This window comes from Ovis aries, chromosome X (assembly GCF_016772045.2).
Source record: "Ovis aries strain OAR_USU_Benz2616 breed Rambouillet chromosome X, ARS-UI_Ramb_v3.0, whole genome shotgun sequence".
In the NCBI taxonomy this organism is placed as follows: Eukaryota; Metazoa; Chordata; class Mammalia; order Artiodactyla; family Bovidae; genus Ovis; species Ovis aries.
The window spans coordinates 106316896-106337308 of record NC_056080.1 but is presented as its reverse complement, the minus strand read 5'-3'; the positions used below and the strand labels follow the sequence as shown (position 1 = coordinate 106337308).

Below are 20413 nucleotides of genomic sequence, written 5' to 3'. Positions count from 1 at the left end.
GGTTGCAAAAGAATCAGACACGACTTAACGATTCAACAAGTAAATAACAAATTAGAACTCTGTATAGACTAGCACAGTATAGATGAACATATGTAACCAGCTGCTTTGTTTGATTATACTATGGCTAGTCTACAATCTCCATATTAGGCCTCATGAAACAAACTAGTCTATCCCCACTTTGCAATCAATTTTTTCCTTCAGTAGATTAAAGATGGGGATGATGTATTTCAATGTTCAATGATAAAAATAATCGAATTAGTCACATTGTTTTACTATTTTAACAAGTGACTTGTACAAACTTGAGTCAAACTTTAAAAACCACATCATTTTGTTTGAATAGAGTGTGCCAGAGAAAACTACATACCCTATGTGACCAAGGAACCACAGACACTTTAGAAAGGTCACAGAGTATTCTTATTCTCCATAGAAAATATTCCTGTGAAATTTCAGAACACAAGGAACTGAAGAGTAAGCCTCCTGGAGAGAGAAAGGAAGAAAGAGAAGAGCTACTTGGTGATGGCATCACAGCAGGTATTCTACTCAAGGACAATGATGACACTGCTCATACATTCAGCAACAACTTCATGTGCTCCTTGGCAAGCTTACACAGATTCGTTTTTTTGTAAACAAGTCAAGTGTCTACATCTGTGATAAACAGATCCGTGCTTTAAAGAGTACTTCACAGCCTAAAGGGCCCTAGAAACAAAGCCAGAATAAAACTTTATCAAGTAGGTAACATTCATTTTGTGCCAAGTGGGCTTAAAAGCTCAGGTGTGGTCAGATGATAGGAAAGATGAAAATGACTCAGAGGCATTAGCAGAGGAATCTTGGCAGCTATTGAGTTTCATAAACATAAACTAAGAAATACCTTTGATGGCTTAATATTCCTCACTGCATAGTTACTCTCTGACAGGGTAGGAACTGTAAACTGCCAGCCTCGGGTATCAGCACGTGCTCTGGTCATCTGCTGACAGTGTCTGAACGTATGCATATGCTCCATAATGTTCCTTCTTCAAAGTGAAAATTACTGAAAATTACTTCAGTATCTATGGCTGAAGCATAGAAAGGACTAGTATTTAAAAGAGGAAGGGTTACTTATAGTTGCCAGAGGGAAGGGTTGGGGGAAGGGATAGTCAGGGAGTTTGGGATGGACATGTACACTGCTACATTTAAAATGGATAACCAACAAGGATCTACTGTATAGAATAGGAAACTCTGCTCAATGTTATGTGGCAGGCTGGATGGGAGGGGCATTTGGGGAAGAATGGATACATGTATAAGTATGACTGAGTCCCTTTGCTGTAAGCCTGAAACTATCACAACACTGTTAATCAGCTATACCTCAGTACAGAAAAAGAGAAGTATCAATACAACATTGTAAATCCATTATACTTCAATAAAAAAAATAAAGATGAAGTACAACTTTTTCCCCTCATTTGGGTGGGGCCACATTCACTTGCAATTAATGTTTTTTTTCTCAGTAACTCAAGTTCACATAAGTAAATCCTTTGTGTTCCCCTGGAACTATTAGCTACAATATTGCTAGAAAGAGGCAAATCCTGGAGCTAAACCCTAGAGTCACGAAAACCTTCATTTGTTAACTGTTATTTGTGAATTAGAGACTATGGCTGCATTTTAAATGTCCTCAATATATTAAAGAAATGCTCAACCAAAAGTTACATGGCAAGGACATTGATTATGGGGTTAATTCTGTCATTTGGCAAATTATATGTGAATCCTATATTATATGATAGGGGAGAAATTGTTCAAAAACAATAGACATGTTTGCAAATGTAGGTTTTACAAGTCTAGGACAAGTAACAACAATAGGAATAATCATCATTTATTGCTTATAATGTTGAAGCACTTATTAGCAGCACTACATACATAATCACATTTAATCACTAGAGTGACCTTACAAGACAAGAATCATCATGTCCCTTTTAAAAATACTAATTTTGACACAACGAATTAGTGATTTATCCCAAGTTACACAGTAACTACAAGTAGCCTACAAGACCTTCTAGAACTAACACCAAAAAAAGATGTCCTTTTCATCATAGGTGACTGGAATGCAAAAGTAGGAAGTCAAGAGAAACCTGGAGTAACAGGCAAATTTGGCCTTGGAGTACAAAAGGAATCAAGAGTTTTGCCAAAAGAAGGAACTGGTCATAGCAAACACCATTTTCCAACAACACAAGAGAAAACTCTACACATAGACCTCACCAGGTGGTCAACTGAAATCAGATTGATTATGTTCTTGGCAGCCAAAGATAGAGAAGCTGTATACAGTCAGCAAACACAAGACCGGGAGCTAATGTGGCTCAGACCATCAGCTCCTTATTGCAAAAGTCAGGCTGAAATTAAAGAAGTAGTGAAAGCCATTAAGTCATTCAGGTATGACCTAAATCAAATCCCTTATGATTATACAGTGGAGGTGATGAATAGATTCAAGGAATTACATCTGGTAAACAGAATGCCTGAAGAAGTATGGATGGAGGTTCCTAATACAGTACAGGAGGTGGTGACCAAAACCACCCCAAAGAAAAAGAAATGCAAGAAGGCAAAGTGGTTGTCTGAGGAGGCCTTACAAATAGCTCAGAAAAGAAGAGAAGAGAAAGGCAAAGGAGAAAGGGAAAGATATATCCAACTAAAGGCAGAGTTCCAAAGAATATCAAGGAGATATAAAAAGCCTACTTAATTGAACAATGCAAAGAAATAGAGAAAAACAATATAAGGGGAAAGACTAGAGATCTCTTCAAGAAAATTAGAGATTCCAAGGGAATATTTCATGCAAAGATGGGTACAATAAAGGACAGTAACAGCAAGGACCTAATAGAAGGAGAAGAGATTAAGAAGAGGTGGCAAAAATACACAGAAAAACTGTACAAAAAAAGATCTTCACAACCCAGATAATCATGATGGTGTGATCACTCACCCAGAGCCAGACATTCTGGAGTGTGAAGTCAAGTGCCCTTAGGAAGCATCACTACAAACAAAGCTAGTGGATGTGATGGAATTCCAGCTGAACTTTCAAATCCTAAAAGATGATGCTGTGAAAGTGCTACACTCAATATAACAGGCTGGAGAACTCAGCAGTGGCCACAGGATTGGAAAAGGTTAGTTTTCATTCCAATCCCAAAGGAAGGCTATGCCAAAGAATGCTCAAACTACCATATAATTGCACTCACTTCACATGCTAGCAAGATTATCCTCAAAAGCCTTCAAGTTAGGCTTGAGCATTACGTGAATCAAGAACTTCTAGATGTACAAGCTGCAGTTAGAAAAGGCAGAGGAGATCAAATTGCCAACATCCGCTGGATCATAGAAAAAGTAAGGGAATTCTAGGAAAACATCTACTGCTGCTTCTTTTACTACGCTAAAGACTTTGACTGTGTGGATCGCAAAAAAGCATAAATGATTCTTAAAGAGATGGGAATACTCGACCATCTTACCTGCCTCCTGAGAAACATGTATAAAGGACAAAAAGCAACAGTTAGTACTGAATATGAAAAAATAGACTGTTTCCAAATTGGGAGAGGAATACATCAAGGCTGTATATTGTCACCCTGCTTATTTAACTTATATACAGAGTATATCATGTGAAATTCTGGGCTGGATGACTGGGTGAAACACAAGTTGGAATCAAGATTGCTGGGAGAAATAGCAACAATATCAGATATGCAGATGATTCCACTTTAATGACAGAAAACAAAGAGGAACTAAATAACCTGTTGATGAAAGTGAAAGAGGAAACTGAAAAAGCTGGCTTAAGACTCAACATTCAAAAAATGAAGATCATGGCATCAGGTCCCATCACTTAAGGGCAAATAGATGGGGAAAAAGTATAAAGTGACAGATTTTATTTTCTTAGGCAACAAAAATCACCTGCGGATGATGACTGCAGCCATGAAATTAAAAGACACTTGCTCCTTGGAAGAAAAGGAAGGACAAACCTAGTCAATGTATTAAAAAGCAGAGACATCACTTTGCCAACAGAGGTCCATCTAGTCAAAGCTATGGTTTTTCCAGTAGTCATGTATAGTTATGAGAGTTGGACCATAAAGATGACTGAGCTCCAAAGAATTGATGCTTTCAGACTGTGGTACTGGAGAAGACTCTTGAGAGTCCGTTTGACTGCAAGGAGATCAAACTTGTCAATCCTAAAGGAAATTTATTCTGAATATTCATTGGAAGGACTGATGCTCAACTATAATACTTTGGCTACCTGATGCAAAGAGCCAATTCACTGGAAAATACCCTGATGCTGGCAAAGATTGAGGGCAGGATGAGAAAGGGATGACAGAGGATGAGATGTTAGATGGCATCACTGACTTAATGGGCATGAGATTTGAGCAAACTCAGCGAGATAATGCAGGACAGGGAAGTCTGGGCATGCTGCAGTTCATGGGGTCTCAGAGAGTCAGACATGACTTGGTGAGTGAACAACAGCAACAGCAGCAGCTAACAACAACACAGTTAGTTGCAGAGTTTTATTAAAACTGACATTTTTCTGACTAGCCCAATGGATAGAATTTTGTCTTCTCTTTGTTAAAAGGACAAACTTTTCTTTAATTACTGTATGAAATGTTTATTTGTTAAGTAACTCATTTAGGAAACAAAGATTTGGTTCTTACCAAAATAATTTTCTGAGTTTTATGTTGTCTTTATCATGTCTTTAATTACTTAAGAAACTGAATCTTCTCCGTTTAAAACAAAACAAAACAAAACAAAAAAACTACAGTTCCTCTTACAACTATAACTTTGTATTTGCTTAATCATCACTTTGATTAAATGGATAACTTGATATTTTTTCACAGTAACATGTGGTTATGTTTAATCAAGTGCTTTAAACCTTGTGACATTTTAGATAACATCCTAAAACCAAGTTCTAAATGAAGTCATTTTGATCTTGAACTAACTTTGTGACTTTCCAGATGTCCCTGGATAATCGCAAAAGAATTGGTTCCCTCTCCTTATAAAAAGAGAGTTATTAAACTATTTGAAGCTTATTTTATATGTTAAATATACAGGAATATTTTCAAATAAGAAATGATGCTAAACCTTCTTTAGGTTATATATGACTATAAGTGTATTAACATGTGCTCCAGGAATTGTAGAAAATTTGTATAAATTTGTCCTTACTATTCATGTAATCATAGTTTCAAATATTATCTTAAATGTTGTATATCACAGGAATAGCCAAATTTCCTTGTTAATTACATTATAATTTATCTTCACCAGATCTTCATCCATGGCTATTTTGAACTCTTTTGTTATTCACAGTTATTGTTTTATTCTGATGCTTTCCCGAAAATTATTGCTACAGACAAAAGGAGTCATCCTCAAAAAGAATAATGGGAAGAGCTTTGACAAGCATAGGATTTGGATAGTATTAACATCATCTCACTGAACTAGTAAAGAACTTCCAGTGCCCTAATGGAGAAATTGATTCAGAAACAGCTAACCCAGGATCAAGCAAAACAAAAACTAAGTTGGATTCAAAGAATCAGTGAGGATAATTGTAATTTTATGACCTCTTGTTTAAAACATTATTAACAGTTTGATTTCTAAATGTAAAAAATCTCTTTTTCTTAAGCTATCTATACCTTATAGATATTTGGTAAGTTATAACTGTGTAAATAGAACTGAATTATTTCTTCCCACCTGATCCCTTTAGAATGCACACTCATATTGAATACTCTTATTTCAATAGAAATGTCATTATTTGCATAAATTTAATAAGAAGCTGTTCTCCTTACAACAGGAACACAATTGGAAATGTTTTCCATTTTATTAAGACTTTGACTAGAATGTCAAATTTGAGAATGTGCATTGAGTCAGATATAACCAGATTGCTTTAAGGAACTAAGGTTTACTTCACATAGTCAATAAAGTCATTTGAGAAGGAGAAAAAGAAAGGGCCTGTTACCTGTCTTACAAACTTCACAGCTTTACAGTATGCTGTGGAAGAACAATTCCTAATGGTTCCAGGAACCTGAGGATATATGAGGGACCTTGAGAAGGGAACAAATCATGCAAATCCACAGGTGGTGCAGGTGAAGTTTGATGATAAGTCCTTGGCTTAACATTCTAGAAATGAGAGATTTTTAAAAGCTCAGTCAGATATTTCTTATTAAATGTCCTAGCAAAGTGGATTTACAAATGACCTACACGGTCAATTAGTATTCTTGCTGTAGTTGTTTAAATAATCAGGCCAAGTTTGATGATATTGGACCTATTTTGCAAAAATATAGTCTGATTATCTTTGGTTAAAAGAAAAGGGGGGGCATGATTGTAGAAGAAAAACTATGTTTCAATAGAAAAGTATAGAAAACTAGTGTGCTTAGTCGCTCAATCATGTCTGACTCTTTGCCACCCCATAGACTACAGCCCGCCAGGCTCCTCTGTTCATGGGATTCTCCAGGCAAAAATAACAGAGTGGGCTGTCATGCCCTTCTCCAAGGGGATCTTTGCAACCCAGGGATTGAACCCATGTCTCCTGCATCTCCAGCATTACAGGCAGATTCTGAGCCCCCAGGGAAGCCATAAAAAATATAGTGTACTCTTATAGATATCAAAATCTAGTTCTATTAACTGTCTCTGAGGTTTATTTTCTCTCTGTAAACTGGACTAGTTTCTGAATTCTACTTTTCCCCAATACTGTCAGGCTCAGTTCAATTCAGTTGCTCAGTTGTGTCTGACTCTGTGACCCCAAGGACAGCTGCACACCAGGCCTCCCTGTACATTGCCAACTCTAGGAGTTTACTCAAACTCATGTCCATTGAGTCAGTGATGCCATCCAATCATCTCATCTTCTGTCATCCCCTTCTCCTCCTGACTTCAATCTTTCCCAGCATCCAGGTCTTTTCAAATGAGTCAGTTTTTCGCATCAGGTGGCCAAAGTATTGGACTTTCAGCTTCAGCATCAGTCCTTCCAATGAATATTCAGGACTGATTTCCTTTAGGATGGGCTGGTTGGATCTTCATGCAGTCCAAGGGAATCCCAAGAGTCTTCTCCAATACCACAGTTCAAAAGCATCAATTCTTTGGTGCTCAGCTTTCTTCGTAGTCCAACTCTCACATCCATACATGACTACTGGAAAAAAAATAGCTTTGACTAGACAGACCTTTGTTGGCAAAGTAATGTCTCTGCTTTTTAATATGTTGTCTAAGTTGGTCATAACTTTTCTTCCAAAGAACAAGAATCTTTTAATTTCATGGCTGTAGTCACCATCTGCAGTGATTTTGGAGCCCAAGAAAATAAAGTCAGCCACTGTTTCCACTGTTACCCATCTATTTGCCATGAAATGATTGGACCAGATGCCATGATCTTAGTGTTCTAAATGGTGAGATTTTAGCCAACTTTTTCACTCTCCTCTCTCACTTTCATAAGAGGCTCTTTAGTTCTTCTTCGCTTTCTGCCATAAGGGTGGTGTTATCTGCATATCTGAGGTTTTTGATCTTTCTCTCAGCAATCTTGATTCCAGCTGGTGCTTCATCCAGCCCAGCATTTCTTATGATGTACTCTGCATATAAGTTAAATAAGCAGGGTGACAATAACAGCCTTGACATAGTCCTTTTCCTATTTGGAACCAGTCAGTTGCTCCATGTCCAGTTCTAACTGTTGCTTCCTGTTCTGCATAGAGATTTCTCAAGAGGCAGGTCAGGTAGTCTAGTATTCCCATCTTTCAAAGAATTTTCCAGAGTTTGTTGTGATATACACAGTCAAAGGCTTTGGCATAGCCAATAAAGCAGAAGTAGATTTTTTCTGGAACTCATTTGTTTTTTCAATGATTCAGTGGATGTTGTCAATTTGATCTCTGGTTCCTCTGCCTTTTCTAAAACCAGCTTGAACATCTGGAAGTTCATGGTTCACATATTCCTGAAGCCTGGCTTGGAGAATTTTGAGCATTACTTTGCTACCATGTGGGATGACAGCAATTGTGCAATAGTTTGAACATTCTTTGGCACTGCCTTTCTTTGGTCTTTAAATGAAAACTGACCTTTTCCAGTCCTGTAGCCACTGCTGAGTTTTCCAAATTTGCTGGCATATTGAGTGCAGCACTTTCACAGTATCATCTTTGAGGATTTGAAATAGCTTAACTGGAATTCCATCACCTCCACTAAATTTTTTCATAATGATGCTTCCTAAGGCCCACTTGACTTCACATTCCAGAATGTCTGGCTCTAGGTTGTTGAACACACCATCGTGATTATCTGGGTCATGAAGATCTTTTTTGTACAGTTCTGTGTATTCTTGCCACCTCTTCCTAATATCTTCTGCTTCTGTTAGGTCCATACCATTTCTGTACTGTATTGTGCTCATCTTTGCATGGAATTTTCCCTTGGTATCTCTAATTTTCTTGAAGAGATCTCTAGACTTTCCCATTCTATTGTTTTCCTCTATTTTTTTTTTTGCATTGATCAGGCTACAATGCTTCAAATTAATATTTCAAATTTTCTTCCACTCTTCTGACCTGGAGTGAGTTAAAATTAAAACTACTTTTCCCCCCAAGCTCTGGTAGCTGAAGCTGGATGACTTGATATAAACTTCAGAGAAATCACTACAACAGCTAAGTATGAAAATCTTCATACATATTGCTGTAACAAGCCACTCAGGAAGTTCACCGGAACACTGATATTAGCATCAAAGACATTCAAATGGGCACGGATGCTTTGACTTCAAATCTAGAAATCTCAACTGTTTTCAGATTCAGATATACATTTCCAACTATTAACCTTTTCTTCTTTTCCATAGAAACATGTCTTATTAAGTACATGATTGCTCACACCATATAGATGCCTAACTTCGGTGGCAGTGCACCTGTAACATCTCCTGAAATCAGACTCAACTCTTTAACTGATCTCACCTGTTCCCAGGAATAATAAACTACTTCAGTGATGCACAGAATAATCTACCAACTTACTTTCTGGACTGTGAAACTTCTTAAGGAGGTTTCAAAGGCAGGAAATGTAAGGGTGGCAAAATATACCACCCCAGAACAAATCTCTTCACCATAAGGATCATGGTAAGGGGAATATTTTGAGAAACAACAGAAACAGCAGAAGCTCTAAAATCAGATTATAATTCATTCTTTTATAAGGGAAATGAACAATTATAAAAATAAGTCTCCACATGTAAAAGTATTGACCTCTCTGTGCCTGGGAGACAGATGAACGACTAAATCACAAGTCATTCATTTCAGTGGAGAAGAAACTGATTTAAATCCGTATAACAAACTTTCTTTTTGCTTACCTGTTTTCCTGTTCATTCTATAATCTGCACCCCAACAACCAGAATAGCTTAAGATATTTAAACCTGAATTCTAAGCCATCTCTTACACAGTTTATCACTTTACCCTCTGTTTCTGCCAAGTATATATGAGATACACATATTAAAAAACTTGTTTGTTATTTTATTTTATTTAACAAACAAGTTTTTTAATATATATATCTCGTGTATATTCTGCTGACTGTAAAAAAAATAAATAAAATATGAAGGCTGAAACACACACACACAAAATAAATTAAAAAACTAGTTTGTTTTATTTATTTATTTATTTATTTATTTATTTTTAGTTTTTTATTTTTTAAATTTTAAAATCTTTAATTCTTACATGCATTCCCAAACATGAACCCCCCTCCTTCCTCCCTCCCCATAACATCTTTCTGGGTCATCCCCATGCACCAGCCCCAAGCATGCTGCATCCTGCGTCAGACATAGACTGGCGATTCAATTCACATGATAGTATACATGTTAGAATGTCATTCTCCCAAATCATCCCACCCTCTCCCTCTGAGTCCATAAGTCCGTTATACACATCTGTGTCTCTTTCCCTGTCTTGCATACAGGGTCGTCATTGCCATCTTCCTAAATTCCATATATATGTGTTAGTATACTGTATTGGTGTTTTTCTTTCTGGCTTACTTCACTCTGTATAATCGGCTCCAGTTTCATCCATCTCATCAGAACTGATTCAAATGAATTCTTTTTAACGGCTGAGTAATACTCCATTGTGTATATGTACCACTGCTTTCTTATCCATTCATCTGCTGATGGACATCTAGGTTGTTTCCATGTCCTGGCTATTATAAACAGTGCTGCGATGAACATTGGGGCACATGTGTCTCTTTCCATTCTGGTTTCCTCGGTGTGTATGCCCAGAAGTGGGATTGCTGGGTCATAAGGTAGTTCTATTTGCAATTTTTTAAGGAATCTCCACACTGTTCTCCATAGTGGCTGTACTAGTTTGCATTCCCACCAACAGTGTAGGAGGGTTCCCTTTTCTCCACACCCTCTCCAGCATTTATTGCTTGCAGATTTTTGGATCGCAGCCATTCTGACTGGTGTGAAGTGGTACCTCATTGTGGTTTTGATTTGCATTTCTCTAATAATGAGTGATGTTGAGCATCTTTTCATGTGTTTGTTAGCCATCCGTATGTCTTCTTTGGAGAAATGTCTAAATCTGTATAAGTAAATAAACAGTTTCATTTAAAGGAATATCAAAAAGTGAAATATTTTAGAATAAATTTAAGAAAGGAAGTATAATACTTATAGAATAAAATCTATAAAATATAATTGAAAAATATTAAAGAAGACTTAACTAAATGGAAAGAAACAGTATGTAACAATTAGAAAATCTAGTATTATTATGGAAATACTCTCCCAAATGGTGCCACAGATTCAATGTACCCTCAATCAATATCACAACTTGATTTTTTAAATATACTTTTTAAAGGTTACACTCCATTTAGTTATTAAAAAATATTGGCTATATTCCCTGTGTTGTACATCAGTGTAGCCTATCTTACACTTAATAGTTTGTACCTCCCACGTGACCTCCCCGCTATAATGCTGCTCCACCATCCTCTGGTACCCATGAGTTTGTTCTCTATATCTAAGATTCAAATTTTTTATGTCATATTCACTAGTTTGTTAGATCTTTTAGATAACATATAGTGTTTTTCTCTGTCTAACTTATTTCACTAAGCATAATATATATTATTTGAAATTATATGCTATCATTTCTTTATTTTCTGGAATAATATCCATTAATATCCATTATGTTGGGTAATGCTTAGGTAATGCTTGTTGAGTGCATGATTATGATCTTTGCCAGGGCAAGAATTATGATTTAGAAAAATTCACCCTGAATAATTCAAGCATTTTCCAAATATTTTTCTCTGTTCTTTTAGTTGCTTCAAAGATCAACATTCCACTTGGGAAAATGATACAGTTATCTACATGGTACTATATGAGATCCCTAAAGGGCACAACTCTTCTTGCCTTAGGGACTAATTTTAGAGAACTTGAAATACCATGCATTTACCTAATAATATTAGTGGTAAGCCTTTGATGAACTAGAACTACTTCTCTGTGCTATGCATTAGTTGAGCGCTTTAGATCCCATTTGGCCTCTTCATACTCATCTTACCAATTTGGTTTTGGATTTTTTTCCTTCATGATGATCATTTCTTAAATAGGGAAAGTGAGGTTCAGAGAGGACTAACACATTGCCAAAGGTCACATAGTCGGTAACTGAACAGGTGCATAACCAACAGGCTAAGTAACATTTTAATTTGCTACTGCGTACCAAAATGTGTACTAAACATATTTCAATTCATGACCAAATCATCATCAAAATCAACATCAAAACTTGGAGAGTTTGGCTTCTCACATACCCTTCAACCAAGTGAATTCATTTTTAAGTTTTATACAGTTTATCTATTATGCTCCCTTGTGATATGGAGGGTTCAGTGGGACTTTAGATATTTTAGTTAACTGGAAAGGAATCATTGCAAGAATGTCAGCAGTATTCTTTTCCAGAAAGGAGAATGTCAATTCACCTCTGGGGCAGGTTCTTTGGAAAAAGCTTTTCTTTTTAAACAAAAACAAAAGTAAAAACAAAACCTCCTTTGGTTTTAATTATAGTTCTGAATAAAATTTTTTCCAACTGAAGATGTATGTTAACATTTTATTTTCAAAATTTACCAAATCTAAATTATCATAAGGATCTATTTTCTAGTTTTACTTTAAGGAAAGACAATGTTTCCAACGTATATATGAAGTTTCTTCACATTTCCATATTACAATTGGCTGTTCCCTCTTCTCTGTGACTCATATTTTAGAGTTAATCTAAGATAGAAATTAGCAAGGCCATTTCTATTTTAGAAATGGAAATCAGTATCTAAAGCTAGTTCAAGCTAATATCTATTCAACTTTTGCTATGACATTCTTTTTAATTTTCTATTGAGTTATGATTACATTCAGTATACACACAACTATAAAGAGTACACTTTGATTAGTTTTGACAAATATCTACACCTGAATCCAATACCTCAATCAAGATGTAGATGGGCGAGGAGTCAGGATGGAATAGGAGGATGGGGAATTTGTCTCTGCTCACAAGTACATCAAGAATATATCTACAGGAACTTCCCTGGTGGTCCAGTGGTTAAGCATTCACCTTCCAATGTGGGGAACTTAGGTTTGATCCTTGTTCGGGGAACTAATATCCCACGTGCAATGGAGCAACTAACCCCACTAGCAGCAACTACTGAGCCCACGTGTTCTGGAGCATGAGTGCCACAATCAGAGAGCCCGTGTGCTGCAACTACTGAGCCTGAATGCTACAAGGAAGATCCCAAGTGCCACAACTAAGACTTAATGCAGCCAAATAAATATTTAATAAAATTTAAAAATTGTAAAAAATTATAAAAAAGAATACATCTACAAATGGAACAATTCTCACAGAACACCTGCTGAACATTAGTTAAAGACTTTGGATACCTAAAGAGTTAAGAAAAATCCCCTCACAACTGGTTAGGATGAAAGGAAGAAAAAAAGAAAGGAATAAAACAAAGGTCCAGCAATTGTGGTGGAAAGTTGAAGGTGAGGAGAGTTTCTTGTAATCAGAAAGAAACACACATGGTGGGGAAATCAGCTTGGATAGAAAGGGACTTTTGGGGGATTGAGGAATGCAAAGGACAGTCTGTGGAAGGCAGGACAAAGTAAGAACTGAACATATGGTCTGTGTACTGCACACTCCAGCCAGAGTCATCGGTCTCCTGTCATGGAATGGGGCTAGTTGCTGGGAAGTAGGGTTTGGAGCGTGGACCCAGGGAGGCAGCAGCTATTGGCTGTGAAGAGACAGCCTGAAGGAACAGGAGTAAGGAGCTCCACAACTGGGAAAGCTTGCAGAGGAAGTCCAGGACACCATAGAAGCAATGCTTGGGTGAGTGGTGCACAAGGGAGGGGGAGAGCTGCCACTGTAATCCTCTTCCCCATCTGCAGGCTTCAGCCTCCACAGGCATTAGAAAAAGCATCCATCTGAGCTGGCTCACCTCAAGTTGCCCCTCAAGGCAAAGCCTCCTCTACTCACATAGGCTCCAGGGTCTTGAGCACCACTAACCCAAAGCCTCAAAACTGCCATTGTTTGTAAATGACATGACAATAAACACAGAAAATCCTAAAGATGACACTAGAAAACTGCTAGAGCTAATCAATGAATTTTAGAAAAGTTGCAGGATACAAAATTAAAACAGAGAAAGTTATTGCATTCTTATACTCTAACAACAAAAGATCAGAAGGAGAAATTAAGGAAGCGATCCCATTTACCATTACAACCAAATGAATAAAATACTCAGAAATAAACCTACCTAAGGAGGCAAAAGACCTGTATGCAGAAAACTATAAGATAATGAAACAAGTCAAAGATGCGCAGTTGTTCTTTGGTGTGTCTGGAAGTATTGCACCGTTCATTGTGTCTGTCCTGTAAGAATGACCCCTGACCCAGCAAAAAAATCATGAGGATGAGAATTATTTATTAGTGTGTTAGAAGGGAGAATAGTTGTCCATGTAGTTTAAAGACCAGTGGTGGAAGATGGTGGAGGAATAGGATGGGAGACCACTTTCTCCCCCACAAATTCATCAAAAGAACATATGAACACTGAGAAAATACCACAAAACAACTTTTGAATGCTGGCAGAGGAGATCAGGCACCCAGAAAAGCAGCCCATTGTCTTCGAAAGGAGGTAGGAAAAAATATAAAAGAAAGAGAGACAAAGGAGGTAGGGACTGAGCTCCATCCTGGGAAGGGAGTCTTAAAAAAGAAAGAAATTTCCAAACACCAGGAAACACTGTCACTGCTGAGTCTGTGGTGAGCCTTGGAACCACAGAGGGCAACATAACTGGGCCGAAAAATAAATAAATAATGAAAACCCATAGATTACGTGCCCAATGGCAACTCCCCCAGCAGAGAAGCAGTGCAGATGCCTGCCCCTGCCACTAGCAAGTGGGGGCTGGGCAGGGAGGCACAGGCTGCATTGCTTAGAGTAAGGACGGGGCCTGAATGCCCCTAGGGCAATCTGAGGAGACTAACTCGGAATAGCAAACCAGACTGTGGGATAGCTACCCCATGAAAAGCCCTAACCAAAACATTGCCAGGCCCACTCACAGAACAAAGGACTGACTAGAGCTAGCTGGCTTCAGGCTGGCCCATCCCCCTCTCGAGATAGGCAGGTGATGGCAGCCAGAGCCTGAAGGGGGCAATAGCGGCCCAGAGAGGCATCATCTACCAAACTGCATGCAGTCTTCGCTGCTAACCAATACTTTTTGGGATTCTGGACAGTCAACATCTGCCTGAGAAGGTGCGCCAGTAGTACACCCAGAAAACTGAGTGGCAGGGATGGGGGAGGTGATAAGTCACAGCAACAGCACTCGCCAAACACCTGGTCACCTGAGCTGCTCGGATCTGGGAAGGGCACAAAATGCAGGCCCAACCAAGTCTTGAGCTTCCCTGGTGGCTCAGATGGTAAAGCATCTGCCTGCAACGCGGGAGACCCAGGTTCGATTCCTGGGTGGGGAAGATCTCCTGGAGAAGGAAATGGCAACCCACTCCAGTATTCCTGCCTGGAGAATCCCACGGATGGAGGAGCCTGGTAGGCTACAGTCCATGGGGCTGCAAAGAGTCGGGCATGGCTAAGCGACTTCACTTTCACTTTCAACCAAGTCTGTGCCTCTGAGGACTACCCAAGTACCTGAACCTAAATGGCTTAGACCTGGGAAGTGCATACAACCCAGGGCTGGCCTCAGATAGTTGCCGGCAGAGCAACCTAGAGCCTAAGCAGTGTAGACAGGGAAAGCACACATGCCGTGAGCGGGGGCAAACCCAGTGTGGCCGAGACACTGCACACTGTGAACATACGCCAGTGTTATTTTTTTGCAGCGTCCCTCCCTCCCCACAGCACGACTAAACAAGTGAAACTAAAAAAGTGTACACCACTGCCCCCTTGTGCCAGGGCAGAAATTAGACACTGAAGAGACCAGCAAACAGAAGAAGCTAAAACAGAGGGATCCTCCTTGGAAGTGACAGGTGCAATAGATTAAAACCCTGTAGATAGTACCAACTACATAGGAAGGGGCCTATAGATCTTGAGAAATATAAGCCGGATCAAGGAACTGTCCAAAAATGAATTGACCCCACACTGCCCACAACACCACCAAAGAAAGTTCTAGATATATTTTTACTATTTTTACTATCATTCTTTAACTTTATTTTTTAAAACAATTTTAAGTCTTCTATTATTCCTTTAATTTTCATTTTTATAACCTACTATTACTTTGCAGAAAAAAAAGAAAGACCCTATTTTTTAGAGCAAACTTCATATATATATTTTTCACAATTTTTGTGACTTTGGTTTATTTTTTCTCTTTTTCTATAATATTGTATTTTTGAAAATCTAGTCTCTAGATTTTTAATCTTTGCTTTCTGGTATTTAATATCATTTTTGTACCTTTAAGAACCCAATCTTCATTACCCATTTTTACTTGGGAGCGAGATTACTGGCTTGACTGCTCTCTCCCCCTTTGGATTCCCCTTTTTCTTCACCAGGTTGCCTCTATCTCCTCCCCCCTGCCTTCTCTCCTCTACCCAACTCTGTGAATCTCTGTGTATTCCATACGGTGGAGAAAACTTAAGGAACTGATTACTGGCTGGATCTGTCTCTCTTTTTTATTCTCCCCTTTATCCTCCTGGCCACCTATGTCTCATTCCTCCCTCTTCTCTTCTCTATATAACTCCATGAACATCTCTGAGCAGTACAGACTGTGGAGTGCATAGAAGGAAGTGATTACTGGCTAGCTCGTTCTCTCCTCTTTTGATTCCACCTCATCTCATCCTGGTCAACTCCATCTCCCTCATCCCTCTTCTCTTCTCCATGTAACTATGTGAAACTCTCCAGGTGTCCCTCACTGTGGAGAAACTTTTCATCTTTAATCTAGATGTTTTATCATCAGTGCTATATAGATAGAGAAGTCTTGAGGCTACTGTAAAAATAAGACTGAAAACCAGAAGCAGGAGGCTTAAGTACCAGTCCTGAGAACTCCAGAGAACTCCTGACTCCAGGGAACATTAATCAACAGGAGCTCATCAAACGCCTCCATACCTACACTGAAATCAAGCACCACCCAAAGGCCAACAAGTTCCAGAGCAAGACATACCACACAAATTCTCCAGCAACACAGGAACATAGTCCTGAGCTTCAATATTCAGGCTGCCCAAAGTCACTCCAAACCCACTGACATCTCATAACTCATTACTGGACATATTATTGCACTACAGAGAGAATATGTCCAGCCCCACCCATGAGAACACCCACACAAGCTTCCCTAACCAGAAAACCTTGATAAGCCACCCCTACAACCCCACACACAGTGAGGAAACTCCACAACAAAGACAATTCCACTAACTGCCTGAATACAGAATGGCCACCCCAAACACAGCAATATAAACAAGATGAAGAGACAGAGGAATACCCAGCAGGTAAAGGAACAGGATAAATGCCCACCAAACCAAACAAAAGAGGAAGAGATAGGGAATCTACCTGATAAAGAATTATGAAAAATGATAGTGAAAATGATCTAAAATCTTGAAATAAAAATGGAATCACAGATAAATAGCCTGGAGACAAGGATTCAGAAGATGCAAGAAAGGTTTAACAAGGACCTAAAAGAAATAAAAAAAAGTCAATATATAATGAACAATGCAATAAATGAGATAAAAAACACTCTGGAGGGAACAAATAGTAGAATAATGGAGGCAGAAGATAGGATTAGTGAGGTAGAAGATAGAATGGTAGAAATAACTGAATCAGAGAGGAAAAAAGAAAAATGAATTAAAAGAAATGAGGACAATCTCAGAGATCTCCAGGATAATAGTAAACGTCCCAACATTCGAATCATAGGAGTCCCAGAAGAAGAAGACAAAAAGAAAGACCATGAGAAAATACTTGAGGAGATAATAGTTGAAAACTTCCCTAAAATGGGGAAACACCCCAAGATATATATTAATCAAATTGACAAAGATCAAACACAAAGAACAAATATTAAAAGCAGCAAGGGAAAAACAACAAATAACACACAAGGGGATTCCCATGAGGATAACAGCTGATCTTTCAATAGAAACTCTTCAGGCCAGGAGGGACTGGCAGGACATACTTAAAGTGATGAAAGAAAATAGCCTACAGCCCAGATTACTGTACCCAGCAAGGATCTCATTCAAATATGAAGGAGAAACCAAAAACTTTACAGACAAGCAAAAGCTGAGAGAATTCAGCACCACCAAACCAGCTCTCCAACAAATGCTAAAGGATATTCTCTAGACAGGAACACAAAAAGGGTGTATAATCTTGAATCCAAAACAATAAAGTAAATGGCAATGGGATCATACTTATCAATAATTACCTTAAACATAGATAGGTTGAATGCCCCAACCAAAAGACAAAGTCTGGCTGAATCAATGCAAAAACAAGACCTCTATATATGTTGTCTACAAGAGACCCACCTCAAAACAAGGGACACATACAGACTGAAAGTGAAGGGCTGGAAAAAGATAGTTCATGCAAATGGAGACCAAAAGAAAGCAGGAGTAGCAATACTCATATCAGATAAAATAGGCTTTAAAACAAAGGCTGTGAAAGGAGACAAAGAAGGACACTATATAATGATCAAAGGATCAATCCAAGAAGAATTTATAACAATTATAAATATATATGCACCCAACATAGGAGCACCACAATATGTAAGACAAATGCTAACAAGTCTGAAAGGGGAAATTAACAAAAACACAATAATAGTGGGAGACTTTAATACCCCACTCACACCTATGGATAGATCAACTAAACAGAAAATTAACAAGGAAACACAAACTTTAAGTGATACAGTAGACCAGTTAGACCTAATTGATATCTATAGGACATTTCACCCCAAAACAATGAATTTCACCTTTTTCTCAAGCACACACAGAACCTTCTCCAGGATAGGTCACATCCTGGGCCATAAATCTAGCCTCGGTAAATTTAAAAAAAAAAATGAAATCATTCCAAGCATCTTTTCTGACCATGATGCAGTAAGATTAGATCTCAATTACAGGAGAAAAACTATTAAAAATTCCAACATATGGAGGCTGAACAACATGCTGCTGAATAACCAACAAATCACAGAAGAAATCAAAAGAGAAATCAAAATATGCACAGAAATGAATTAAAATGAAAACACAACAACCCAAAACCTGTGGGACACTGTAAAAGCACTGCTAAGGGGAAGGTTCATAGCAATACAGGCATACTTCAAGAAACAAGAAAAAAGTCAAATAAATAACCTAATTCTACACCTAAAGCAACTAGAAAAGGAAGAAATTAAGAACCCCAGGGTTAGTAGAAGGAAAGAAATCTTAAAAATTAGGGCAGAAATAAATGCAAAAGAAACAAAAGAGACCATAGCAAAAATCAACAAAGCTGGTCCTCTGAAAGGATAAATAAAATTGACAAACCATTAGCCAGACTCATCAAGAAACAAAGGGAGAAAAATCAAATCAATAAAATTAGAAATGAAAATGGAGATATCACAACAGACAACACAGAAATACAAATGATCATAAGCGACTACTATCAGCAATTATATGCCAATATAATGGACAACTTGGAAGAAATGGACAAATTTTTAGAAAAGTACAACTTTCCAAAACTGAACTAGGAAGAAATAGAAAATCTTAACAGAACCTTCCAAAGCACGGAAATTGAAAATGTAATCAGAAGTCTTCCAGCAAACAAAAGCCCATGTCCAGACAGCTTCACAGCTTAATTCTACCAAAAATTTAGAGAAGAGCTAACACCTATACTACTCAAAAACTTTCAGAAAATTGCAGAGGAAGGTACACTTCCAAACTCATTCTATGAGACCACCATCACCCTAATACCAAAACCTGACAAATATGCCACAAAAAAAGAAAACTAGAGGCCAATATCACTGATGAACATAGATGCAAAAATCCTTAACAAAATTCTAGCAATCAGAATCCAGTTCAGTTCAGTCGCTCAGTCGTGTCCAAATCTGCAACCCTATGAATCACAGTACGCCAGGCCTCCCTGTCCATCACCAACTCCTGGAGTTCACTTAGATTCATGTCCATCGAGTCAATGATGCCATCCAGACATCTCATCCACGGTCGTCCCTTTCTCCTCCTGCCCCCAATCCCTCCCAGCATCAGAGTCTTTTCCAATGAGTCAACACTTCACATGAGGTGGCCAAGTACTGGAGTTTCAGCTTTAGCATCATTCCTTCCAAAGAAATCTCAGAGCTAATCTCCTTCAGAATGGACTAGTTGGATCTCTTTGCAGTCCAAGGGACTCTCAAGAGTCTTCTGCAACACCACAGTTCAAAAGCATCAATTCTTCGGTGCTCAGCCTTCTTCACAGTCCAACTCTCACATCCATACATGACCACTGGAAAAACCATAGCCTTGATTAGACGGACATTAGTTGGCAAGGTAATGTCTCTGCCTTTGAATATGCTATCTAGGTTGCTCATAACTTTTCTTCCAAGGAGTAAGCATCTTTTAATTTCATGGCTGTAGTCACCATCTGCAGTGATTTTGGAGCCCTCCAAAATAAAGTCTGACACTGTTTCCACTGTTTCCCCATCTATTTCCCATGAAGTGATGGGACTGGATGCCATGATCTTCGTTTTCTGAATGTTGAGCTTTAAGCCACCTTTTTCAGTCTCCTCTTTTACTTTCATCAAGAGGCTTTTAGTTCCTCTTCACTTTCTGCCATAAGGGTGGTGTCATCTGCATATCTGAGGTTACTGATATTTCTCCTGGCAATCTTGTGTTTCTTCCAGTCCAGCATTTCTCACGATGTACTCTGCATAGAAGTTAAATAAGCAGGGTGACAAAATACAGCCTTGACTTACTCCTTTTTCTATTTGGAATCAGTCTGTTGTTCCATGTCCAGTTCTAACTGTTGCTTCCTGACCTGCATACAGATTTCTCAAGATGCAGGTCAGGTGGTCTGGTATTCCCATCTCTTTCAGAATTTTCCACAGTTTATTGTGATCCACACAGTCAAAGGC

At 38.3% G+C, this 20413-nt stretch overlaps 1 non-coding gene across 1 annotated transcript; it reads left to right on the top strand.

The window, feature by feature from the left end:
• Positions 1-14798: 14798 nt before the first annotated feature.
• TRNAC-GCA (transfer RNA cysteine (anticodon GCA)) lies at positions 14799-14870 on the top strand. The gene has a single exon. It is a non-coding gene; the product is annotated as a tRNA-Cys (tRNA).
• The last annotated feature ends 5543 nt before the right edge of the window (positions 14871-20413 follow it).